General features: G+C 45.2%; 1 protein-coding gene across 9 annotated transcripts in view; it reads right to left on the reverse strand.

The window, feature by feature from the left end:
* Window positions 1–27342, reverse strand: part of ZFHX3 (zinc finger homeobox 3) — a 618952-nt gene that overhangs the window by 327610 nt on the left and 264000 nt on the right. For 2 of the 9 annotated variants that reach the window (XM_080552438.1, XM_080552443.1), the window contains one exon: window positions 7266–7363. The exons of 6 other annotated variants lie outside the window; for them this stretch is intronic. The gene's annotated coding sequence lies outside the window, so the exon portion shown is untranslated. Of the gene's footprint in view, window positions 1–7265; window positions 7364–25449; window positions 25614–27342 lie in introns of those variants that run through there. One more of the 9 variants, XM_080552445.1, reaches the window with a different exon arrangement.

Here is a 27342-nt window from a genome sequence, read left to right on the forward strand (position 1 = left end):
GTGATTGGGTGAGAATCTGTTTAAACTCATCATAATACCTTTAGTATTAACTATTAGCTAAAACTGGGCATCTCTTCTCACAAATCCTGCGGTGCAGCAAAGAGATGCTATTCTTCCTACTATGATAGAGAATCTTCTTTAAAAGCATAACGCTAGTTTCTAATAAAATTCAGCTACTAAAAACTTACTGTTTTTCAACAGAAGTTCTTGCATTTACCATTGACGTAAAATAAATACAAGGTGTTGCTTCGAGAAGCCATTCTTCCCTTTTAAGCCAGTTAAAAACCCTACAGAACTAGGCTCTGCCATTACGAGAGACGCCATGAGTCACGGGAAAAATACACTTCTTCGGGGTCTAGGAAGAAAGTCAGAAGAAAACTTGTATAAAATCTCCAATCCACTAACAATGTGTATTTAAAGCTGTCTTTGTTATTACTTAAGGATGACAGACTGCATCTGAATAAATTATCAGATCATCTGCAATTCATATGGTTTCCTATATTCCAATGTGTTACCAAACAGGCAACTGAGGACATTCCCGGAACGGTCTGGTGACAGAGAATGAAGATATGGGATGACAATGAAAAAGTCAGCAGAAAATCATAAGTCAATGGAACTATTTTATGCTCTTTACTTCCTAGGCTGCACCAGTCCATTCAAAAGGCTCATTAGAATTTCAAATGAAACGCTGAATAACACAAGCATTATAAATCTCTTACAAACAAACCTAAAACGCATCAAGAAAAATATACATGTAATTTTCCTTCTTAAATTGCACTGACTTTTTTTTTTTTTTTGTGAAAGGTTTGTTTGCTGGGAATCAGCAACTTAATTGTTTTTAGGGTATGGCTGCCTTTTTTAAGACATATATATTTATTTATTTTAAATGAAGGCCAGTGCTTGCCCGTCTCTCCTGGTCCTTCAGCAGCTTGAAGAATGGAATCCAGACATGCTGCAGTTTTCTTTATGCAGCCAGTACCACCACCCCCACCACCACCATTAAAGACATTACGAGTAAAAGAGTAAGTTATTTACCAGTGGGAGAAATCCCAAGAGAAATCAGAGCCTGATCTCACTGCAGCATCCCACTACAGAATGGCTCCCAGTAGGAAGTTAAATTATCTGCGGAAAATAAGACCTCTTGGTAGAACAGCAACAGGAAGGTGATTTCTGATGGGCCAGCATCCACAGCAGCAGCGTGTCTGCCTGTGCCCAGAAAAGTTCTGCAAGACCAGGGGACTTGCACAAATTTCTCTGATGATGTTTAGGACTGCTCACTGGAAGTCCCTTAAAAATAAAACAGCCCCTTAATGTTTCCTTTGGCCCAAGTAAAACGATTTAGTCCATTTTCAGTAATAGCAAAACAAAAACCGTAATACACAAACTACCATCGCATTCTGATCGGGGTGAACAAGCTGCTTCTGAGAACAGCAAGTTAAACAAACTAACAAAAAATTATGAGAAAATACATAGTGCTATATTCATGGATAAGACTTGGATGGCCTTTTCTTTTTTCCTTTTTTTTTTTTTTTTTTAAACATTTTACATTGGCATAATGGAGAAAAAACATCGCAGGGAAAAGAACAGAAAAAACACAGAACTTGAATACTGAACCAAGGATCCCAAGATAAAACATTCTAGCATACTGCCTGAAGAAGTCCCAGTGAAACAACTCCTCCCTTGCGGGCTTGCCAGCCCCCGGGCCCACGCTCGTTTTGCTGCCCGCAGGCTGGCAGCAGCGGCAGCGATGGCCCCGCGGGCGCCGGGTGCAGACCAGGGGAGCGCGGCTGCTCGCAGCCCGCAGAACGCGCTGCCGAGGCGGCCAAAGGCCATCAGCAGCTTAAAGAACAAAATTACAAGGCTGGGGCGCAGTATCGGTCTTCATCCCTTCGATCTCTTGCCCAGCGCTGATGCGCCACCAAGACTCTGTGGACTCAGCTTTCCGTGAAGCAGTAAGGACGAGCAGCTGTGCTGACAGAGGCTCCTTTGCACCACCTCGGTCCCGGGACCTCTGTGGCCATTTTCTAATACACGAGATTTTTTTTCCAGAATGTAAACATGCTTCTACTCAAATATTGGGCTAAGCATTGAGAGTCTTGCTTCCAGAGGCCTCTGCCTGAAGAAAAACTAAATGCAAAAACCTTAAACTCTAGCCACAGGATTCCAGATACAATATTTGTTGAGCACCAAAGGAATCCTACGCAGAATAATGTCAGGCTGTGAACAGTTTGTCAACACTCACCATTCGGAGCTTCTGATAACTGAAGTGTTTTGTTGTGTGTTTTTTTTTTTTTTAAAACTTATTTTCTGGCAGATGCAACACACTGACCACAGAAGAGCACTCGCAACATCTGTATTTAAGCAAGAAATATTTAGAAAATTCACACGATATAGGAGAAGCTCAAAACCCAACCCAAAGTAAATAATTTACGGCAATAAAAGCAAATACTGAGTTCACCTGGAGATGTCAATGCACGCCTGACCCCGTGGGACTCCCTGCGGAGAAGGGCCAGCCCCAGCGTGTGCTGAGGCTCCTGCCCAGCACCTGCAGCAGCAGCACGGCGCTGCCCAGGCGGCTCGCAGCCTCCGCCTTCGGCTGCGCGCGGCTCCTGCTCGCTTGGGGCGCGGGGAGAGCCGCCCCACGCATTTGTACCACCAGCTCTCCCTGGCTCAGGGAAGCAGAAATGACATAAATATATAAACAAACAAACACTTCAAAGATAACAATGAAATCTCACCAGATGTAGCACATGTCCACTCAGTCTCTTATTTATTCCTAAGTGCCTTTCCTTAGCAAAAGCCATCAAATATCACTGTGAATTAGGAATATTTTTTTTTTTAAGCAGCACTGAAGAATTAAAGCGAGAGAGAAAGGGAAGGCATGCAAGAGAGAGAAAAGGAGGGAGAGAAAGAGAGAGGTTAAGCTCAAAGGCAGGGAGAGCGAAATGGACCAGATTATACAAAATTAAAAAGCAAATACGCGCAGACAATTTGTGCCGAGTGATTGCAAGCAATTACAGTCCGGCTTTTCTGGAGGGAAAATTGGGGAGGGGGGGGGAAGGTTATTTCAGCTTAAAAGGAGACTTTATTCATTCCTGATCAGCTTCTCCTACTATTCTCTCTTTTATTCTTGGATATCAATTTAAAAAAAAATCACCCTTCAGATGTTACATGCCTAACCCTGGGAATCCCACCCCTGGGCAGAGAGGGAGGATTTCAGCTTCCAATCGGCTCTTTCTATAGCCCTGAAAAAGCAATTTGCTCATAAAGGATAAAAAAAAAAAAAAAAAAAAAAAAAAAAAAAAAAAGAAAAAAAGGAGAGGGGGAAAAAGAAAGAAAGAAAGAAAAGGAGGGCAAAAAAGGAAAACCACAACAAGGGCACACGTTTCTCTTGGAGGAGAGCTTCAATTTTGCTGTAATTGTCTGAAGAAGAGCTGCTTTGATCTGCAGAATTATTATTATGCTTCAAATGCCTGCCTGCTAATGTCACAGCTGTGCTGTGGCACGGGTGCACCGAGGGGACCAGAGGCTAACACGGGCCTGGCCACGGGCCCCCCTCGCCAGCCGCGTCCCCCAGCAGGGCCGAGCCGCACCAGTCCTCGCCCATCAGCCTCACTCTCCTCTAGCTGAAGCAATGGGAAAGGCCCTCGGTATATTTCCCGTCCTACATCATTACCTGTTACCGTTGTGATTTTTTTTCTATTAATTAGAACTAAACAATCCGTTTAACGTAAAGTGGGTAAAACGTCTCCCCTGCTCCCCGCAGACTTGGCCGAGCGCTGCGGATGGCACACGGGGCGGGACACGGGGCCGCACACAGTGAGCACGACCCCACGCGCCTTCGCTGGGGCTCCAGCTCTCCTGACTCAGGTTTGGTGTCGTTCCCTGAAGACTGAAGAAGTGCCACAGATGCGGGAGCGCCGGTGGCCTGGGCTCCCTGGCCCCTAGGGGCCCGCCAGCCGAATGCGTTCGACTTGCAAAGGCCAGATCGTTCCACAGGGCACAGCAAAGCCCAACTGCCTTCCTGCTTTCTCCCTCCCACACGCCGCCTCTGCGCTTGTGTGAACACCCATTACATGAATATAGATAGCCCACGATACTTGATTATATACTTTTTTCTCCATTTTTTCTTCAGTCTTCAGGGTGTGACTGGGGTAACCTGCACATCGGGACAACACTGTTTTCCAGTTCCTTCACGACTTGGGACGGAGCCTTAACATCGCGCCATACTGACATCTGATTCTTGTGTGCCACTCTCAGATAAAAACTTTTATAAAATATCTGTTTAAGAATATTTTCAAATTTATTTGAAAAATCCATATTTAACAATGGTGTTTTCAAATTCCTCATTCTGCAAAGCCTCGTTCTTACATGCTGCCTTGTTCTAAGGCCCACGGTGGCTCTGACCTCCTTGGCACTGGGGGCACCTCCAACTCCCCGAAGACTCATCCGGAGAAGGGACAAGTGCCTGTAACTCTGATCAAGCCCAGCGCTCACCACCAGTGGGATAAGGGAAAGTGAAGCAGTCAAAAACAAATGCTGCTTTCAAAACTAGGCTGCATCCATTCCGCTCTACGAGATTCTTGAAGGAAGCAGAAGCAAGTTCTATCAAAAATATCTTTCCATGCATCAGCATGCCAGCAATTCAAAGTTCAGCACTTTATGATCTATGCCATCTAAAAACAAGTTCAGTATCCCAGGAATTTAGGATTTTCTAGGGGTTCGGAGTGCACGTGGTCACAGCGTGGAGAAGGCGTGCTTTGCACTGTCATCTTTCTCCATACAGTTTACTTTAAATGTCCCGAATTTATGATCTGGGGAGAGCTGACATTTGTGTTTGAAGAAGGAATAAGGGTTTTAATCAAACAGAGGAATTTTTCTTCAAATGTAAGATTTTCTTAACCAAAAAGTACAATTTTGAGGTCTAGCATAAATAGTATGCAGTCACTGGTGAGATTCTGGAGAGCAAGTATTTTTGTGACTCACTAAAATGAGAATAAGAATTTTGAGATTTTACAGCTTTCCGGTGTGTAAAGCACTCTCAGTCTATGAAGTTTTCAAGATATATGATCTAAAAATCTCCCCATTATTATATACAGAAAGACTACTTTGTGTAAATAAAGGTTTCTAAAATCATATTTGTGCAATTTTTCTCTGCCTGTATAGAGTCAGGTTCCTGGTAACTGGCAGCCTGCCTTCACATGGAGGAGTCTATAAAAAATGGTACAAATAATTTCTTAAAAAGTCTCTAACATCTTTCTGAAATAGTTTGCCTGTAAAATATGTAGCATGCACAAAATACACTGAGATGTGGTGTGGCACAGAGAATTTATTGGCATTAGTCTGGGATGAGCCACATAAGTCATGCAGGGCTTCACTACTCGTAAGTATTGCAGTCATCTCAAACTCATCAATAACACCTTTATTCTATTGCATCCTAGCATGAACTGCGCAGCTATCTAAGCTATAAACATACACGATTTTTCAGTCAAAAGAGTAATAGGCAAATAGCTGGGTTTCACTCATTTTGTGTTCTTCAGGTAGTAAAACAGACACATTTTTAATGTGCATACCAAAAAGTACAGTGCCAATAAGTAAAGAGAGTCATATTTCCCAGTTAGTGTATAGATGGCTATATTTTGTAGTTGTACAGCTAAAACTATATGTGCATGCATATAAATATAGATAAATGTCTGTAAACAGAGTCTGCATACCTTTAATGGTCAGTGAAATAGAGGACTGGGTAAGTGTAGGACAAAGTAAATGATAAAAATAATCCTTATTTTCATATACAATGGTGAACTCTTGTGCAAAATTACTGCTTAGAAATAAGAACTTGAGGTTATACAACGTCCTCTCATACTGCTCCTAGAGTTGCTGTTGGACATTGCTCTTTTGCTTTCTAATTTCACTAATTGATCATTAAGAAGTCTGTATTTCTAATTCTGCCTTTACTAGCAACACACTGTGGGTCAGCAAATAAATTAATCTACCTCTACACTTCAGTTTCTCCAACTGCAAGACAGGGAAACACATATCCATCACTAGGTCCTGTAGGAGCTAATCTGTTAATGTTTGTATCAATCAAGTTGTCAAGTGCTATTTAAGTGCTTATTATTACTCATACAATAATTCTCTCCTTCAGGGCTCTGTAAGTTTGTAAATGCCTCTTTCATCACACATGTAAAGTTCTTTTGGGGCCGAGCGTGATGATCTGGATTACAGCTGATCAAATCATCTCTCTGTAGGTGCTTCCATCACAACTGCTCGGGAGCAAGGCAAGATGTTCCCCATTTCTGCTCCCATGCTGCAGAACACTTCGCCCTTCTTTGTTTCACTACAACACGTTCCTCAGCTGCACTGTGCACCAGCTCAGGGAACCGATGTAGCTTTAAGATGTATTTGCATCTTACGGCCAAGTGCCACCAAGGGCACAACCTCAGGGGAGCACCTTTTCCAAAAGACAAGGATTACATGAGGGGCCTTGCCTACTTTAAGTCTGCTCTTCTTCCTGTGCGAGCCCTCCTTTTTGGCCTACACACAGTTAGGGAGAAATTCTGAGGAAATGCTCCATTTACCAACAGCATCCTTTGCTCTGGTCCAGAGAGAAGCTCTGTATTCAGGACGTGTAGCTCTAAAAGCCTTGGTGACAGGACCCACTCTGGCTCAAGTGCTCTGCTCTACTTGCACATCTGGGCATGAGGAGGGACGAAGCTTTGATCAACAACTGCGATCAAAAAGCTCCTGATCAACAATCAGCTCCTACACAACCAGTCAGTGCTCCTTATCCGTACAGCTCCAGTCTGCACAAGAGGCTGCAGCACTGGGGGCGCGCGGCAGCTGGGACGCAGGGCCTGCTTCCTCTGGGGGCTTCCTCAGGAACCACAGCAGCTTCTCTTCTAGTCTCCTCTCAGAATGAGCTCCGGCGGAGCCAAATACAACTAATAAAATATTGAGCAGATCTTCATAAGAAATGCAACTAAAAAAAGTGACACTTTAATTATTATCTTTATGCTCCAGAAATATCCCATCAATATGAGGAGCAGATATTTCACAATACCGTTTCAGCCACTCTGCAGAATCAGGAGATAGCGGTGCATCCTCTATACCGGGCATGCAAACTTGAGCGCAATGTATCTCTGTATGCAGCCTGTAGTTATTTATCAATCATCTGTGCATGCGCTTACTTATTAATTTATTTAATTTATAAACGTTTATACTGTAGAGCATGAGATGATAAATTCAGAAGAAAAATACTGACTCACAGAGCCTCTGTCTCGCTCCGTATGATCCTCGTGCCCTGGTTAGCTGAGAACTCCCTCCCTCACACAGCTGAAGTAATCTGGACCTTCCTACCAGCAATCTGTTGACAAAAGTATCCAAAGAATTGAGAATCTCAGACGAGAAGAATTTTAAGCAAATCTCTTTCATGTGATTTTCTCCACAGTGGTCTCGAAAAAGCCAGTTCTTCCAACCTCTGGAGATCAGTTTAATGAGTCTTTTGCCCACAACAATTGATCCTTGGGAAATTAGTGAGATTCTGTTTTGAAACATGTGGCTGCTAATATGTCAGCAAATTATGTAACTTCCTTTTTTTTTTCCCCTGTATTTCCAACAGAAGCTGTGCTACATGCACAATTGCAAATCTCCCAGTAAATCACGTAATAAATAAATAAATGTCTCTACATAATTACTTGTTAAATAGCTCATTTTCCCAATGCTCCAGCAACGACAGTCAGCTGCCTAAACTCAAAGACCATCAGTTTTGATGCCAAACATTGCAGGACGCTTTTTAACCCATATTTCTTTTCATGCTTACCCTAGGGTTTGTTTTCCCGTAAGAGTTTAAGTAGAACTCTATTTTTCCTTTAAATGTATATATTTTTATGTTTACTCAATGCACCAAGCACGACGGAGGCAAATGGCATTAATTAAACACATGGCTGGACGTGCTGACTATATATATTACTGACATTTCGCTCGTTCTACTATCTTCCAGTACTTCTTGCTATGTGATACATGAGTAAAACAGCAGAACAAATGATAGCATATATACTGCTGGGTCCAAATATATGTCTGAGCAAGTCGATATGACAACTCATGTGGTAAGCGGCTCTGGAACGCCGGTGATTCATTTACAGGCATCTGTTAAGGAGAGGAGAGGCTAGTCCATCCTCTGTCACGCTCCACTTTCCAAAGGCTCCTGCCACGGATAGGACGGCCGCAGTGCCAAAAGCTGCTGCCTACAACAACCCCCCTGAACAGGGCAGGGGCTGTCCCCGTGCTGGGTTTCGTGCGGGCAAGGGAGGCTCGCCCTTAGGGACGGGCACCAAGGGGCTGGGGCTCCTCCGCAGCGAGGCCGAGCAGACCCAGCGGTGCTTCCCCACACCTCATCTTTGTTTCCCTTCCTTGAGGTCAAGTACACGTTGATTTCAAATATAGTCAGAATGCCATTTAAAACATTTGCAATAATTTTCATCTCTTTCATTTTCTTGAATAGTCTAGACCTGAGCCACCCCTCGGTTTGAGCCTGTGGTTTCTGCCCCCTGCTTTCTCAAATTGTTTGAGTTAGTTCTTCTCTGCTAGAAGCTCTGCCAGCTCAGTGTTTGTTCTTCACTTTCACAGGTATTTTATTTATTTTCTTCACTTTTAGCTACTGAAATTGGCAAGAACAAATTTAGATAATGAGCCTTAATAACAGTTTCTCCCATAAAGTTACTTATTTATCTCCTATTGTAGTGGTTAAGAAAGCACGAAAATGATGGAAAAATATAGGTGTAGCGATAAATCTCTGGGACTGATAGTGAATAATTTTAAGTAGTCTTCAGCCGTGGGGTTATGCTTGGAATCCACCCACTCCGCGTGAACCTTTCCCAGCCCCTCAGACTCCTCCTTTCGTAATACAGTAATATCCCCTCCACACAGACAAATAAAACCCTGTTTATCTAAACCTTTTAATCCAAATCTGTTCTGTCTCTCAGCCTGTATCACTTACCCAACAGCTACCACCTTTATCTGAATGTTTTTGATGTCCTGGATCATTCTGGATAAGCTGAGCTGCTGAGGAGCACACCAGCACGTGCTGCCAGCTGTCTCTCAAAAAATCTCACTCACCCGACAGGAAAAAGGTTCTAAAGTACCAGTAGCGAAGATTTTTCTGTCGGTATTTCCTCTATAAATGTTATTGATGCAAATGAGAAACAGCAGAAGAGGAGAGACATTTTTTACTCTCCGCAGCAGGACCGAGGCTGTTCTCGGACCGACTGGCAGCTCTGCCCGCAGCACCGCGCGCGGCGGCACGGCTCCTTCTCCTCCTCGTCACTGCACCGGTGGGAGCCTCATCTCACCCTTCGAGCAAGCTCCTTGGGAAACAACTAGAAATCAGCCCTGTGCTTTGTGCAGCACAGGTACACCCTCAACACCGACAAACGCGATGTCAGCATTTGAGGCTTAATCCACTTCTGGTGGCGGTGAGAAACACAAGTGCTTTCTTTGCTCGGAAGACCCTGATGCAGACGATTATGAAACCCACCCGTTATTTGTCTTTTTATTTACAGAACCATCTACACGTAGTTGCAGCGTCCAGTTGAGCCTTGTCTATATCCACATTTCCCTCCAGCACTAATTAGTAATGCAATCCCACAAAGAGTGAAGTTGCCCGAAACCTCCCCTCACTCACAATGATTTATGTTCAATTTGTACAAATGGAGAAAATGAGATTTCAAATTTCAATGCCATTTCTGCAATGAGGTGATTAAAAGAGAGAGAGGTATTGCGTTCTACTGTATAGAATATTGATCCCACTGCTATTTTCCTTAGCAATAACCATTAGCTCAGTATTATTTGCAAACCTCTAATGTGAACCTGGAGATGTAATTTACATTTGTGCTTTACTTATTTGCTTTAACAAAACAACACAAAAGCTTTGGGTCTTTCAATCTATCCTTATTGTCAATAAAATTAGCAGTTCATAAAAAAATTAATGTATATGCAAAACCATCACTTCCGTGTAAACTACACGAAGACTGTAAATGTTGCTCAGAACAAAAGGGAGATAAACTATTAAAAGCCTCTGGCCATTTAACAAATTGAATACCGAACGAATTAAGATGGAGTTCCCTTTTGTCTCCTCCTCTAATTTCTGGGCCCCTGGGAGCCTGCAAAAGTTTCAGAAGTATGCGAGCATCTCCCTTGAGAAGCGCAGTGCTGACAGGGGGTGTCTGATGGGAACATAATAGGCAACAGAAGACATGCTTCTGCTCACAACTGGTGCTTCTGCTGTTGCCGCCAGGAAGAGTCACCAACCGTAACCTTTGAAAGCCAGCACAAAGCACACACGCGTGCACGGGCACACACGTGCACGGGCACACACGTCCTGCATACCAATGCTTCCGGCGGGGAAGCCAAGAAAGAGAAAATGAGAAGCAGGAGCAGAGTCCCAGGATAAAAGAGGAGGGCGCTGCCACCGCTCAGGCGGCCGCGTGTCACTCGGGGACGAGGCCGGTCCTCCTCCCAACCGCGCGGCAAAGCCATCAGCTGCCTCTGCTGCCTGGCAGAGTTCAGAAGATGAGAACAAGAAAAGCAGAGGGAGGAAGGGAGGGGGAAGAAAAAGCTAATGACCCATAATTGCCATGATAGTGGAATAGGGCCCAGGCAGCTGTTTTACATTCCTGGTATGTATAGTATGCAAATATCTACAAAGGGCCGACACAGTTTCTCTATTGTGGATCCTGAGGGTAACCAAATTAGCCTTTGGCAACCATGGTAATTGGGAGGTGCTGTTCCCATTAGGAGTCCTGCAAATTATGAAGAAAAATGGACCAAAGGCTTTGTCACAAATAATAATACCAAGAAGAAAAGAGCAGGCGGACGTCTTTTCTTTTCTTTTTTCTTTCTTTCTTCTTTCTTTTATTTCTACATTGTGTTGTTAATCTCTCTCTGTTTAGTAATAAGAAAACAGTCCTCGGTGCCCTGCTGGACCGTCTGGGGCCTTTCTCAGCAATACCAGGCTCTGGGGAACACAACCCCGCGACAGCAGCACCGCTGCAGCGTGCCCCAGCAGACGCCTCGTGACCGGACCCAGTGCCCGCCAGCCAGCGCTGCCTCTGCTCGGGGCTGTTTTTAGCTGCGTGAATCAGAGCTAGGAAGGAAGGAACTCAGCGAGCGCTGCTATTTACACAGGACAAAATAGCACGCAGAGTGCCAGCGAAGTTTTTTCTCCCTAACTTTGATTCACGCAGCTAAATGCAGATTTGTTCTATGAATCACCCAACTTCGCTGCGCAAGAGGCTACATTTTCCACTAATGATTTGAATTTGTCTTTCACTCTTCCCACCTTCTTTGATCATTCCATCCTTCTGAATTCCAGCATGCAGAACACTATTTGATTGTTATGATCTCCTGAAAAACTCACAGCTGCCACATTCAAGTGGAACTCTCAGCTGTGAAGCCATCAGTCAAAGACATTAAACGCGTGCCTAGCCCGTCCCTGAGAGCAGGGTTTGCTGTGCTCATGGACTGGGACCAGGCGAGCTCGCAGCGCGAGCAGCACCAGGAACAGACCCATGGGCTAGGCACAGGTAACGCCCCGGGAGCCCTGCACCCGGCCCCCCAAAACCTCCGGGACAATGGACTGTAGGAAACAGCCTCGGCTGCTTCTGGACTGCCTCCTCTAACCTTTGTGGTTGTCTCCTCAGCAAGACTAACAGCTACCGCCCGGGTTCCTTTCGGTTCAGCACAGAAGTTAAAGCAAGGTGCCACCCCAGGGCCGAACAGTGCCATCTACAAGGGCTTACTACCGCTTTTTCCTAGAGGCCGATTTTAGGCCTAACTCCTGTTTTGAATTTTATCCACCCTTTTCCTGCCGCGCTGCGCCGTTTTCCTGCTAACGCGGTGTGATGCACGCAGATGTGTTGGCCACAGAGGTACCCGCTGGGAGCGCCTGATGGATCCGACTTCAGGCTGTGGAGTGCCTTTGTCTGCTATAGCACTGAACCATTCCCAGAATTAATTTTTTTTTGTTTTTTAAATATAAAGCTGAGTCAAGGCATACACCCCTTGAAATAAAGAAATAAAGAGAAAATCTGAAGACAGGCCCAGCCCCAAGCGAAGGCATGAACGCGCCAGGCAGACGGCAACACCTCCAGGTAGTGCTCCCACCTGCCGGGAGCACTGCTCCCAACACCTTTGTTCCCAGATTTGGATGAAAGAAGCAACGTCTGTTCCACTGAGGGCACTGGGTAATCCAGCAACGTGGCAGACACATCCAGGATCTGCCTGACGGGTGAGACCTTTGGAATGCAAATTGGGAATGTCTAATTTGTGGACCCTGACATGGCTTTTTGTGAAACAGGTAGGAATTTACTTGGCGGCAGCACAACTATTGCACTTCTACTACCAACAAACCCACCAAACTTTAGGCACCTGAGGAATTTTTCTGGCAGGAAATTAAATGCCTAAGGGATTAACTGGCGATTTTAAAGACGTGTTTTAGATTGAATTAACTACTACTGTATAAATTTCACTTTAAGAACCCTTAATTTCTTCGTTTGCATCTGAACTGCCCTGACAAGGCTTGTATAATCCTGATCTCCGCGTTGTCCATCTTGGACAGCTGCTCAGAGGTGTGCTCCTGGTAGGGCCCATCCACCCACATTTCCTTCCCGTGGAAAACCAGGGTGTGAAGAAAACATGGCACATAGTAATGTTCAAATCATTGACTATTATCTCCTAGAATAGATATCCAACACAGGAAAAGGTCTTTTGTTGGCACTAATTAGTGTACAAGATTTTCCGATATTTTTTTCCACTCAATTGCACGCACTCCCTTACTAATTCAGTGTGAAACTATGGCACGCTTTAGCCAAATTCAGGTTTTGCACAAACAAGAACAAGGAGCAAGCTTCTTATTCAGGAAATAAATGGCCTGTGCAGATAACATTGAGAGCTTGATCCAGTGCAGAAAGGAGCCAAAGATCCCAAGACTACTTGAGCGCCTCCGGTGCTGCCAGCTTCCCCCATCCACGCCGTGGGGAGCACTCCCTGATGTCCGGGGACACGGGCAGACGGTGAATTCCTTCACCATAAGGCAGGCCATGTATCAGGGCTGCTTGAAATAACTCGAGAAATTTGGGACCACTCACTCAGAGGCAAAATATACGGCATGATAGAGCCTAACTAGAGAAGCTAGAAAAACACAATTGCTATTGGCAAGTTTCTGCCATGCGAGCTAGCAGAAGATCAAGCTGGTTTGTAATGAAGTGCTGCCTTTACTTGGTGGGGAATGCCCAAACCAGAATGATTCTGTGCAGAGATTCATTTCCAATGATCTGGTTCAAATTGGAGAAGGGGAAATTCCCCCAGAGACCTGCTAACGCTTGCAGCACCATCGCTGCACCTAAACCTTCAGCTGCACGGGGCCTCAGCCCTCCAGAAGCCGGGATCTGAGGGACCACTGCCGGTCACTGCCGGCACTTCTCACCAGCCTCGCTGCAAGGCTCGCCAGTTGGGATTTTACCCGATTCACAGAAAAATAAATAAATAAATAAATAAAGCACTCCCCATGTAGAACAGTAGAGTTTTAATTTTTCATACTCAGACTAACTCTTCATCTTAAAACCACTGTAGTAAATCTTAACCCCAGATCTTTATTTTTTCATGGTTTCCCCTCAGGGCCTCTTTAAATAGCCGGCAGAAGAGTCACTTCCCCTGGAGGTGCAGTTGGCACGCCTGCAAGTGTACTTAAAGTTTGCGTCTGATCAAGTTATGTGTATTGGATCTGAAACCAGTTAGTCAATTCTTTCAGGTCCCTAAGTGGCGATTTGTGGTAATGTCTACATCAATACTAACAGAGCGGTTTGCTAGCTGGTTTACGTAAAGCAAATGTCTAAAGGATGGAGGGGCTGCCTCCAAGGGTTCTCTCGGTTAATGGAGATGTGGCTGAAAAAGCAGCACACGGACACGGGAGGAGTGCCGCTTTTAAAAGGACCAAGCTTCGCGGAAGCGCACAGCCCAGGGGAGACGGCAGACAGGCAGCACCCACTCATCAGGTATCGTACTCATTAAGTATCGGCTTCTGTCACTGAGCCTCCGGATACAGAGCTCTGCCGCCCCACCTGATCTCTACAGCTCCCTCTGCCTTGGCACCATTAAATGCAGCTCTCACATACTCATTTACACACACACACACACACGTGTGCTTTTATTTCATTTTACGCAATCTTCATCCTTCCCTCCTTTGTTTGCTCACTCCCTGGGCTCCAAATGGTGCATACAGGCCACAAACTAGAAAAATCAAAGGCACTAAACTGAACTGGAACCAAAAAAATAACCAGAACACACACCAAAAAAAGCCAACAAACGAGAAACAAACAAACCCACTGACGTATAACCAAACATTAGAAAAAGGTAGATGTTATATGAAACTGAATTATGGTTATTAAAATAAAATCGGGACACAGGTAGTGTGACACAAAAGTTGCTGGTTCAAAGTACAACTGATGAGGAAAACTATAATCAATAAATAAGATTGCATTAAACTTCCTTACAATAACAACTTTTCTATCTTTAATATTTTTCTTTTTGGTCCTAAATAGAACATAAAGCAAGAATTAACTTTGCGTTTGTGAAGTACACAACGAAATGAGCTGACCTCAGCGAGGCCTTGGGTTGCTACTGAATTACAAATGCACCAAACCCATGTTGTGCTCAACACAGAGCTTCCTTACGCGTGTAATTTCCCTGTACGACTGCACAAATGTCTATGGCACTATAGAGGAATTATGATCCAACTCTTTGTCATGTACCACATCTCTAAGAAACACCTTCAAGCAAAGACGATGCACGTGTCTACAAAGAACCGAGTTAGCAGCTCATAGAAATAAAATAACCTAGAGAAAAAAGTCCACCACCCTTGCAGCATACACAGGCTCCCGCTGACGCCCTGGGTGAAGCCAACGACCGGCGTGCCTCTCTGCCCATTAACTCCCACTAGATTTCGCGTGCCACCTTCTGAGAACCAGAATACACGAATACAGGTTTTCTGAAGATTTCTGCAAATGTGCCTGATACTCAGCTTCTGCTGGTCAGCGCGCGGAAGCTACACAGCAAAGCAGTCATCTGAACGACCACCTTCGCAACCAGTGCTGACACGCGTGTCTCCTGTCCCTGGACGTGGCCTCTCACCAGGCTCACAAGTTCTGCTCCAGGGCAGAACTCCCAGGCCCCTGGGGCAGGTGTTCTCTGGAAGCCTATGGAGCTCAGCGCCCATTGCTCCAGGGTGACAAATTCCAGCAGGGCAAAGGCAGGGAATATCAGCACTCAAGTGTTACTCAGGAACGCGTTACCTTCTGGGACAGGATCCTGAACAGCACGTGGCCAAATGGAGGCAGAAGTTATCAGTAGGTGAAGATACAGTTTGAAACTGATTAAACATTTTTTATTATTGAGTCTCTAAATATGCTATGAGAACGTTTTCTTTCTTAAACTTGTCATCAGTTGTTAGTTGGCCATTTTGCAGTTATTTGCCACCATCTCTCATGTCCACATTGCATGCATCTAGAATAAGGCTTTCGGAACATTTCCAAGTATGATGCTCTATGTTAGCTTAGCACTTGCAGACCGCCAGGCAGCGAGCACACATCACTGATTTATGCAAGTCCCACAGCCTCTAAATTTTGAGGTACAGTGCTGCACTCGGACCACAGTGGAGCTGCACCAACCCAGCCCGACAGCCGTGCAGAACAAGGCATTCTGTCCACAGAGAGCGCCGGTAACCGCCGAGGGTCTTCCTCGGGAGAGCCAAGGCGATGACTCCAACACCCACCTGCAAGCCGGAGCCTTTCAGAGTAGCTCAAAAGCAGGCAAACCCTCCAGTTCTAACCACACCACCTGCACTGAAAAGTAGGTGGGTTCAGTACTTCTACAAACACGTACAAGAAAGTCTCTTCCATAAATAGTTTACTGACCTTGCTTCTTCTGAAACTCCCATTGATTTCAGTGGGAGATGAATTCAGACTTAAGACGAGACTGTAAGCAGGATCACAGAAGAGGAAGGGGAGAGAAGGAAAGAGATGTTTATTCAAGAGAAGGTTGTGAGAGTATTTGTTTATGGTAAATACATTTTTAAAACTATCAGTTTTTGCAGGCATATTAACATATAGTATGCATTATGTTTGTTATTGCTTTTGGGGCTAGCTTTTATTTTTATATTCATTTTTGTTGTTCTTTTTAGATCAAATAGTAAGTGATTGGCAGCCATCCTGTAAATCTGAAGGAATGCTTATTTGTTTTCCACATTTTTCTCCTATATCTTCAGAGATTAGTGCATATAATATCTTAATGCTATGGCATAAATATGAATGAGAGTGAGAGCAATTATATTTATATACTTGTAGTATATGTGATAGTGATATCCAAGTGATTAGATGCAAGAGCATGTGGTAAAATGCATTTAACATGCAGACTTGTTTAGGGGGCAAGGCTAGCAGTCAGCTTCACACCAGTGAGATCTAACAGTCAAGTCTCTGTCACTGTGACTGAGAGCCGAAATTTTGACCAGTAAAAAGAAAAGTCTGTATTACCAGGGGATGTGGTATTTTCCCTCTGTTACCGATATTCCAGAAAAAAAAAACCAAACATTAAGACTAAGAACTTTTTATAATCAAAAAATAGTTTTAGAAGCATTTAAAAAAAATTTGGAAAGTCTGATTTAATTTTAAAGTTAAATCCAAGTTGGATTTACTGCTGGTTACACATCAGTTTTATGAGCCAAAAAGCTACTTTATAAAACACTTTAAATATATGTTAAAATAAGGAAATCATTGAACAGTAACACTGAAATTATGTGAATTAAAATCTGAAGATCTATCTCAATCTTCTTCATGAAGACTATGCAGACATCTGTACATGTACTAACGGCATTTTTTTATTTATTTTTTTTAAGACATAAGATGGAAGTAGAAGTGGGATATATGGGATACCCTAGATCTAGATAAACAACGAAAATTGAGATGTCATTACTGCAAAAACTGGCAAGTATTTGCACAGTCAAACCTGGAGCCCATCATTACAACCACACAGGAAAGCGAAGGAGCCTGGGCGCGCAGGAGCTCTGCGGCAGCAGACGCTGCCCAGTGGCAGGCTCACACTGGCCCCTGGGGCACCCAGAGCAGCCTGCGCAGGACCTGCTGGCTTGCCACCGCCAGCGTCCCTCCGTAAAGCTCCGTGTTGCCCAGCCATTTCATTTCAGAGGTTCCTTTCCCTCTGCTACGCAGACAGAAAACAGACAGGCTGTGCATTTTTAGGGAACAACAAAACTTTAAGATAATTAATCTCATTCATTATTTAAACACGTACAAATTCACTGTTTCACGTGTTTTAGCCACACTCGGGTTTTCTCCAGGACACACAACCACAGAACGGAAAAGCTATTTCATTCCCGAACAAAGAGAAGCATCTACAAGTCCTGCTCCCGACTGCATGGCTCTAAACGCTTCCCAAGTTTTCTGGTTTGATTTTTTGAACGTGTGTGTAGTCTCAAGCACAGACAAATGCAATTCCAACTCCCTGCTCGTGGCTGTAATCCCAAACGCACACACTTGTGAACACAGTGTTAGTTTGGGTGGCCACAGTGTGCCCATGGCACCCGGGGAGCAGTCTCTGAGCGGGACCTGCCCGCCCACCAGGGGCCCTTCCTGCCTCCCCGTTCCCCCTTGGGAACGTTGCATCAGTTTTCCCAATTCAGGCCTGCCTTCCTTCCAGAATCATGGGCAAGATTCATTTCAGGAGACAGAAGGACTGAAAAAGACTGTCTTGAAAAGGAACAATAATTAAAAAAAAAAGCTATATACAAAAATTAAAGGAAATGTGCTACCCAATTAAAAAACATTTGGTACTTTACACAACCATCAGAGAGGACCGATCAATTTTTCTGCATGCATGTACATAGGCAAATGAACCTATCTGGGCCATTTCTTAGTGAAATTCTTGGGTTTTGTTTCAGACAGCTTTAGATCTGTTTACACCCGTGTGCTTTTACCACAGTTGTGATACTGTGCTTAAGGAAAAGTGATGGGCATGCTCCAGAAATGGGAAGGAATTTAATGTCCTCCAAGTAATTACTGCCTGCGACCAAATATTTTGACAAACCAGTGGCTCAGATCTGGGCTGATGGGACGAGCTTCAGTTCTTTCAAAATTTTAGCCCTTCCAGCCATCACTCAGCACCTGGGCAGGAACCAAGTCAAAACAACCTGTCTGACGTGCTTTGACAAACTGCAGCGAGCAAGTCAGAGTGAAAACTCTGCGGAGACCTCGGCGGCCTCTCTCCAGCCTTCTGACTGAGGAAGGGGTGTTGGAGGCGGCTGCAAACATACAAACTCATTCTGCCTGACTTGGGAAAGGAAAAATTCACTCGTTTACCTATTCTGTGGCGGAAATCATTCTGTCTCCTGAATTAAAAAAAAATATATACATATATTCTTCAATTGATTTCAGAGATGGGTTAAACTGTAAGTGGACAAACAACAAAAAAGGAAGAATTGCTTATGGACTCCTAGTGATGAGGTTCCAAGGGTCCCTTCCTCCCATGTCCTTTCCATCTCCACAGCAATGTCTCTCTAAGCCCTGACAACGTTCTGCTCTTTTCACTGGAGATGTGGATGCTGGGGCAGCTGGAAGAGGGGAGGTCGAGCCTGACCTGCACCAGGTTAGCCCCATCAGTCCCAGCACAAAACTCACACGAAGTCCCCGAGCAAGCAAATGCTCTCCTCCTTCCTTCATTACGGCTCGCTCCGCTTGGGGGCACGTACACAGGTGATCTCTTCCCCCAGAACCAACCCAAGATTGCAGGTGTTTGTTGTGAAAAAAGGCAGCTGTGATACAAAAATTAAAAATCAAGCAGAAAGACAGCGTAAAAATAAACAGATAAACAGGGGAACTGGGCCAAACGAAGACAAAGCAAGGTACTTAACCCACCTGGAGAACAAAACAGGCCATCCAGTCCCGGCTAGCCAATCGCCTGGGCTTTGCAGCGGGAGGAAAATCCGCTCGGGCTCATTTGGCTGGAGAGCGTCTCATAAACGTTTCGGTGCTGCTACGAGCGCTCCGAGTCTTCCCACGTCCCCTGTCATGCGGTGGAGATTGGCTGCCGGAGAGCGGCGGGGAGGGGGGACTAACTGGTAGACGGTGGGGATCTGCCTGGGTGGGGAGGGGGGCAGAATTTGTGTGCCTTTTTTTTTTTTTTTTAAGCTATATACATTGAATGAAAAAGCTTCAGTTTATTCCTTTTGGGTCATATGAGGGAGCCACTGGCAAAGATAATAATGTATGAAGCAAGAAAACGAGAGGGAGAAAGAGAGGGAGGGGAGGGAAGGAGGGAGGAAGGGAGAGAGAGAAGCAAAAGGCTTTCTATTATTCGGGACACTGGTGATGCACACTGAGGCAGTTGGAAGATTAAATTAAGTATTATATCTGCTGACCCCATTGCCATGGTTACCGGACAGCGGAAAATATTAATCAAGCCAAGCCTTTTCAGCTGAACATACCAGAAAAAAAATGCTAAATATAAATATATATGTACATATTTGCTGCTCTGCCATGCTAATGGGGAGTGCCAGCAACCAAACCACCTGATATCATCCAGATAAACAAATTTAAAATATCCCTGCCGCACGGAGAAGGCTGACGTCACTGTGGCGAGCGTAGCGTGGGGAACAGTGCCTGCAGTGCGCTTGCTTTCTCCTCAGCCGATTAAAAAAAGAATTTGAATACGGAATTGTAGCATCTCGCAGGACGGCTGAGCTGCGGCGTGCTCAGGGCTCTCTTCCCGTAGGGAAGAGGTGCGCCATCGCCCAGCCAAGGTGGCATCGCGCAGGGTAAGGCGCAACAGACCTGGAGCACCGTAGGGGCGAGCCGGACGAGGCTGCGGCTCCCAGCAAGCGGCCCGAGCAGCGCAGCCCTGCCGCGGCCTGGCCTCGCTGCAGGCCCACACCCGGCCCTGCGGGAAGCGAGAGCAGCTCCCACCCGCGCCTCGCCCTCCTGCCCACGAGACCCGGCAGCGGTGCTCGGAGGGAACAGAGCGAGACCAGACCTGCCCGTCAGAGAGCATCCATCGTTTGTGGATTCAGTACGCGTCACCCGTGGCTCTGCCTTCCTGCGAGCGTGCTACAGACCCCGCTTGCTGGAGACATACACAATAAGAACACTAAAAACCAATATTCAGGTATTTAAGGTGAACAAACGTTACTGGAAAGAGACCACGGCCGTGTAATCGTTGCGTGCCACAGCGCAGAGCAAAGCTCCCGAGTCCGACTGTGCTGCAGCCCGGGCGTCACCCCCACGGCGGGGACCTGTGAGTGCAGGAACCGCCGCAGGTGGGGGATGGCACGGGGTGCTCCCACGTTCGGGAAGTGAAAAACGCAACCAAACCAAGTATGTGCTAACAGCAGTTGTAGTGCTGATAGTAACCTTCCGTCATTTCTTAAATCCAAGCCTAAACACTAAAGTGAGAACAGCAACACGAATTACTTTGTCCCTTCCAATGCAGTAAGTCATTGACATGACTAAAAAAGAAATCTACACCCCTTATTCTCTGCTTTACCGTTGTATTAAAAAGAATGTGCCCACATGAAGATTTTCTCCCAGTGTCCACTTCTGTTGTCTGTTTTTGCCTTTATTTTACAGACAAGTTTTATGTAGCTGCTGCTGACTTGCATAATTTTTCGTAAAGTATTCAAAATACATAGAAGCCAAGGTGACAGCTAGCACATCCTTTGCTGTGATCTATTGATACACTGAGGTGCTAGAGAAGAGATATTGGAACAAATTGGAAAATAAAGGAATAATAAGTCACTAGACCCAACGAAAAAGACAAGCTTTTTAAAGGAAATTAAGACTGAAGCAATTAATACATGAATAAACGCGCTTTATGCCAGCATCTTACAGATCAGTATACTTGGTATCTGGTAGACCTGCTCAAATGGCAATGAAACTCCAATGGTGAAATATTCGGGTAAGAGAGAACAGATTAAAATGTTGTCTACCACTTGGAGCACTGGGAAGCACTCTCTCCAGAGCACAGCACAGGCTGACAGAAAGCGGCACAGCGCTTTTTGTAGCGGAACGCTCGAGGAATTCTTCTGGGCAGAAGCACAAACGCCCTGAAATCGCCCCGGCTCGTTCAGAGAGCCCACCCAGTGAGTGCCCGACACCTGTACGCAGCTCTGCACACGGACACGAGAGTAACTGGACCACGAAAACCAGGACGAGTCCGGTGCAGAGCCAGAGCTCCTGCCTTGTGCACATATACCCAAGTTGTCCCGTGCAGCGACACCGCACGCATGTAGGCACACGCACAGCCACGCATATTGCCACACCGGGGTTCTCAAATGCAGCAGATTGAGATCATGAATAGAAATATGCATATAAAATATTTTTTAGATTATACAAAACAAATGTTCTGGTTCATTTACAGTTCTGTAAAGACAAGAGCTAAATTTACTGAAGGCATAAACAAGTACATCTACTTCATTTTTAAAATGTTAATGAAGACAGAGATTGTTATTTGTTCTTGGTCTGTTTTGCGATTTTAGCCAATAGTTCCAGTGATAATTATCAACTGTTTATGTTTAGATAAAAGCGGTCCATATGGCAATAGCAGAACAATCTGATGTTTAGATCCTCAGCTACATGTTTTCTATAAATAATATGATTGAATAACTGTAACAAATTATTTCATTAGTCTAAAAGCAGATACCAATATATAACAACTGAGAATGCCATTTACTCATTATCTACAAATAATAAATACCTACCCAAGTACATTTAACACTTAGGAAAATAGAAAAATACAGATATTAACCAATAAACATTTATGTGAATATATATCTTAACATTTACTTCTTAATTTTCATGAACACACCCCAAGTATCAGGTGGGGTACGATAATTAAAGATCCTGTCTAATTTTGCATCCGTAAGCACACGTTTGTAGCTGCTCTTTACCTACATATCACTCCTATTCAAGCTGTCCTACCAATTTTGCAGATCTTCCAGAGCTCAGGAAAGCCTCTCCTGAGAGGGACCTTGATTCACGACTTGGGGCCCTGCTCAGCCTTGTCAGTTTTGAAAATATTCGCAATGATCAAACTAATGTCACTCTCAGCGTTACGGCAAAGTCAAACATACCCAGAGAGAAAGCCTTAAGCAAAGGGATTTTCGATCTCGGTAACCTTAACAAGGTTTCCTGGTTGCACAGCCCTCCTTCTCAAACAAAGGAACAAACCCCGAAATAAAGCCAAGACACGAGGCAGCTTGGGCGACTTGCTGCCTGGCCAGCAATCCCTTCCTGGCTGGGAAAATGATTACCCCAGGATGGCCAGCACGGACAGCTTAGGGCAGCTGTGTCATATAAATTGTCAGCAATGACCATAAGCACTCAGAGAAACAATTTAATTCCTCACTCCCGCCATCATGGGCTGATATATTCTTTCAAGGTCATTACCCAAGGCTAGGAGGGTCGCATGATTAACGAGTGACACGTCCAATGAGGGCTGCTGTGCCTGAGCAGGCCTTATATTAATTAGACAGAAGCGCTGAAAAATAAACGGTGCTTTGTAAGGAGGGGCCAAACTCAAACCTTGATGTTTGCTGCATCTCCCAAAACTCTAAAAATCACCACCCTGTTCTTTACCCTTACAGGAACTCACGAGTAGGATACATAAAAGATGTTTCTTTCCTTGGTTGAATGACTTGGGCTCTTGCTCCTTTGTTTTATGCTTTTCTTCCCCCTTCCCCTAGTTCATTGTCTTACATCGTATGGAACGACAAAAGAATGCTATTCACAATTAATTGTGCGTCTCAAGAGCAAAGAAAAAAAATAAGGAAAAGGAACATCCCGTGGTCTACAGAACACGTTTGTGCCAGGCAGTTAAGAGAGACCTAGAGCAAATACTAGAGCATGCACTGGTCCATCACGGAAACTTTTGACAATCCAATCCTGTTCAAAACCAAACAAAACCAGCCCTTCGGAGCTTGTTTTGCAAGTTGAACATTTTTCTGAAAAATGAATGTCACCGTTGTGGGTTAACTACCAGCCAAGTACTCCTGACTACATCTCTTGCCTTGTCCCAAATTAAAAAAAGTCCCCTCAATGAAACCGTGTTGGCTTTCAGACACTTCAGCCAACCAGAGAGGGGACTTTCCGTGGGATCCGCCAGCAGAATGGGCTATCACCTTTAAACAGCTTAATAAAACACTAGAAGCATTAAAAACTCCCCAAACACTGAAACCAGCTGCTGCTAACAACGCTGGAAATGTGATTCAGTTACCACAAAATATCTGTTTGGGTCTTCAGCAGATGACCATCTCTCTTAGCCATTGCCTTTTAAGAGGAACAAAAGGACTAAGCAGTATATTGCACACACGCAAACATGAATTTGAATTAAGACACACAAACAAGAATCCCTTCCGATAATTCAGTTATTTTTTCTGCATCCACAATGCTCATCATGAATAGCAACCCCCAGGTGAACAGACCTTCGCAGAGTTTTTGAGCTGTGCCAGCTGAGCTGGTAAGGGCTTTCACCTGTTTCGAGTCTACACCGGCTGCCAAGGCCCTTCGTTAGGCAGCGTGCCGCGGTTCCCAGGGGGTGCAGGTGACACTGGCCCAGCACCAGGGCCTGACACCCTGCAAGGTGCCTCCTGACCCGCAGGCTTCTGGGGGCATCACCCGTAGGAAGGGCGCGTTGGGGTATCGCAGCGCCAGAACCAGAACAGACACAGGTAGAAGTGTCTGGGTGGACGGAGCCTCCAGCTGCCGTCCTCACAGCCAGCTGGGAAGCTTGAGCATCCTAAGCCTTTTATGTTTTGGGAGAGTTTTTGAGTAGAACAACTGGAGAAGAAGAGAGCAGCTCTGCATCTGCCTGAACTGCTCTTTCTGAACGCCATCTCACCCTCACCCCTGCTGCTACACGCTCAGGTCCCCTTCCTGTTGCAAGTACCAGCGCAGAGGAGAGACGCCCATCCCATCCCATCCCATCCCATCCCATCCCATCCCATCCCATCCCATCCCGCATCAAAGAGCACACCATGCAGAGACTGTACTATACTGCCATGCAACCTCACTTCTTGGCATTTATGTTTTCTATAATAAAAGAAATAAAACCATTCCGAGCATTTATCACATTTCTCTGAGGCTGTTTTTAGACATTCTGTAAAAATAGACAAATATTTTGCCGTATTACAGAAGGAGAAATAGAAAACCGAAGATTAACTGGCTTGCCAACCATAAGCAAATAACAAACAATGCTAACAACAATAAATTAGGGCCACACAGCCACCCAGCTATACAAGCTTTATATTTAAGAAATAAGGGCCCCTCTGATGGCTGCAGCTGTGACCTAGCCACTCTACCATGATGCCCCTCTAAGGAAAGGCTGTAAATAGTACTGCTGCCCACACAGCCTGCGATCCTTCCACTACCATTTCTTCAGTTCCCCTCCACGTTTTATAATCCTGCTTATTCTCAGAGCAAACTAGATGAATTTCTGCCATTTTGCTTCCCTGGTGGTGCGTCCTGCCGGCTCCTTCCCCATCTGCGGTTTCACAGGGTTTCATTGCTCCCTGACCATGCACTTGTACTTTTGCATGTTTACAGTGCTCCTGCCTCTGCCTCTCTTGTTTGTGAGCAATAACTGGGCTCCCGAGGACTTGAGAGAAGGTCAGACTTTCTAAAGCAGTAATCCACCCGCTGATTAATGCGCCCATGACACACAGCACTGTACACACCAGTCGCAATTGGTCTGGGGATATCAAGCCTGCTGCGCCGTGCTGAACTGATTTGATGCTATTAAACCAAGAGAGATGCACTGTCAGCAAAGATGCAGCCCAGGACTATTTATACTTATTATTTGGAGAAAATGTCTTTGGACATCACCTCAAACTCAGGTTTCCTCCCAAAAATCTAGAAATCAGTCTGCTCGCTCCAGACTACGACACATTAAACTACGCCTGGTTTATCTGTTCACACGGAAAGAGGAATTCTGCTTAATTCTCTCCAAACTCAGCTTCTGCTAACAGGTCTGCCTGATGTTTTGGAGTTAGGATAAAAATACTTTAAATGAAGACAACGTCCTCAGGATTTACCTGAACAAGAAAGACCTAATTTTCCCAGATCTTTGGGACTCACAGCTTCAGATGAGCTAAATGAAGTCACCTCACCAGTTTTGCTAAATTTCATTCAAGTGTTCTTGATACTGAGCTTTTTGTTGAGACCACAATATCACAATGCCCTCTGACTGCTCAAGTGCAGTAGTAGAAACCGCGTGCCTACCTGCGTTTTACCTCACCGCGTTCACTTGCCAGCCCAGTCACAGCCAAGTTCTCAGTCACACAATCCACTCCTCTACCTCGCAGCAGAGCCCGAGGCTCAAGCAGCCCACCCCAGCACTCACCTGCACGCCCAGAGCCACGCAGCCACGCCGGGGAACTTCCCCGGCAGCCTCCTGGCAGCGCCCGCAGCAGGCTCCCCTCCTGGCTCCCCCCTCGCACCAGCAGGTCCCTGCACACGAGGCTCTGCGAGGACCCGAGGCAGCCAAACAGCACAGCTACAGGCACAGGTGAGCACGCTCTGCAGTAATCACTGAAAATTAATGATCCTTATTAACCCTCTGAAATTGGACTTGCTAATTTTTCCAGAACCCCCGTTTTCTAATCTCTGCATGTTACAACAAAAAGTAATCATAAAGAAGTCTAAGAGTTAAATATGAGTTACAGCTGGTTTTTTAGGGTGTCACTGGCATAATTGCGCTCATTACCGTTGCTTTCTTCTCACTACATAACTAAAAAGGAAAGCAGAAAGAGAAAAGCTCATTGCTCTGCCCGCAATCTTTTTTCCCCGGTACCTGCTTCTTATAATCTACCAGCAAGGGTTCCAAGACAATTTTAAAATTCCCCCAGAATTTCTGTCTGAAGCTTAAACAGAAAAGCACCAAAACCTGGAAGATGGAATTTATCCAAACAGTCAAATATTAACTCATGTTGGATGTGGTCAATTAGACTCAGAAATTATTTATTTTTGCATCCAAACCAAAGTTTGAACATTTTTTCTAGCAACATAATTCAGACTGATCGTCTTCCCTCTGACAAAACCAGTAACAAGAAATTTTAAAAGCACAAAAGGAAGGTTTGTTGGAAATGGGGAGTATTTTACAGCAGCCCTAGCAGAATACTCTCCCCAACAAAGAATTCCTGTTCCATAATTGTATTTATATTTTTCCATGCTAATTCTCTCCACGGATAAAAGCCTAGGCTGCTTGTTGGCTACAGGTAGTATTTGCCAGGTTCCTCATCATAACGCTCACAGCATCAGTCCGTACGCAGCACAGCTAAGTGAGAGTCCCTATCGCTTCCCAGATTGCCTGCAAAAATCCAAACAAATTTGCACTTGTCCTGAACCAGCTGCACCAGCCGGAGATGGTCTTACAGCACAGCATTAGCAACTGCAGACGGGCTACAAATTCACAGCCAAGCAGGCCAAGGGGCGTATAATTTTAGGAAGATACAAACAGAGTCTGGGGGAGGGCTCAGTTCTTAGGGCACCTCTGAAACAAGAAGAGGAACGAAGGTGGAAAACAGCAAGTGTTATTGTAAGTGAATAGCATCAACACGGTGTAATACCAGGAGAGGTAAGCACACGTACATAAGCACGTACACAGGGGGAGAGGGGAAGAGATGACCAAAGAACTAAATATGAGTGCTCTTACAGTTAAGCAAGCGTGCATAACTATAAAATGTGTACACCATGTTCAGCTGTGTATGTTGCTGTGCATGCGCAACAGGACTCAGTTAACAGGTTTATTTTAATTATAAATAATTAGTATTATTAGTGTTAAAAAAATAAACACATTATGCCTAACAATTCTATCATGAATAAATAATAATTATTGGTACCCCGTTTCACTACAAGAGTCCACTCTGTGAGCCCTTCCCGGCACCCCCTTCTCCCACCCGCCGGGCCTCTGGCTTTGCACCGGGCCCAGCGCCCGAGGCCAACCCCCTCTGTCCTTTCCCCATCTGTGTCTTTAAAGCCATAAACCGCAAGGCAGCACGCGAGCAATGCCCCAGGTCACGATATCAGAAGCAGGAGCTTTCGCAGGTGTCCTCGGCAGCAGAGGCAGCAAAAGGCGGCGGTGGCGGCCCGAGCGGCCTGCCTGACCTCGGTGCTGCCGCACAGCCACGGCGTGCCACAGCCAGGCCGCGCTTACGCCTGCTCCGTCACAAGTCGTCGCAGCAGTCAATACAGGCAGGAAAGAGACGTGGCTACTAACAGCAGGAAACTCGGCCAA

Source organism: Anser brachyrhynchus (assembly GCF_964034855.1).
Source record: "Anser brachyrhynchus genome assembly, chromosome: 12".
In the NCBI taxonomy this organism is placed as follows: domain Eukaryota; kingdom Metazoa; phylum Chordata; class Aves; order Anseriformes; family Anatidae; genus Anser; species Anser brachyrhynchus.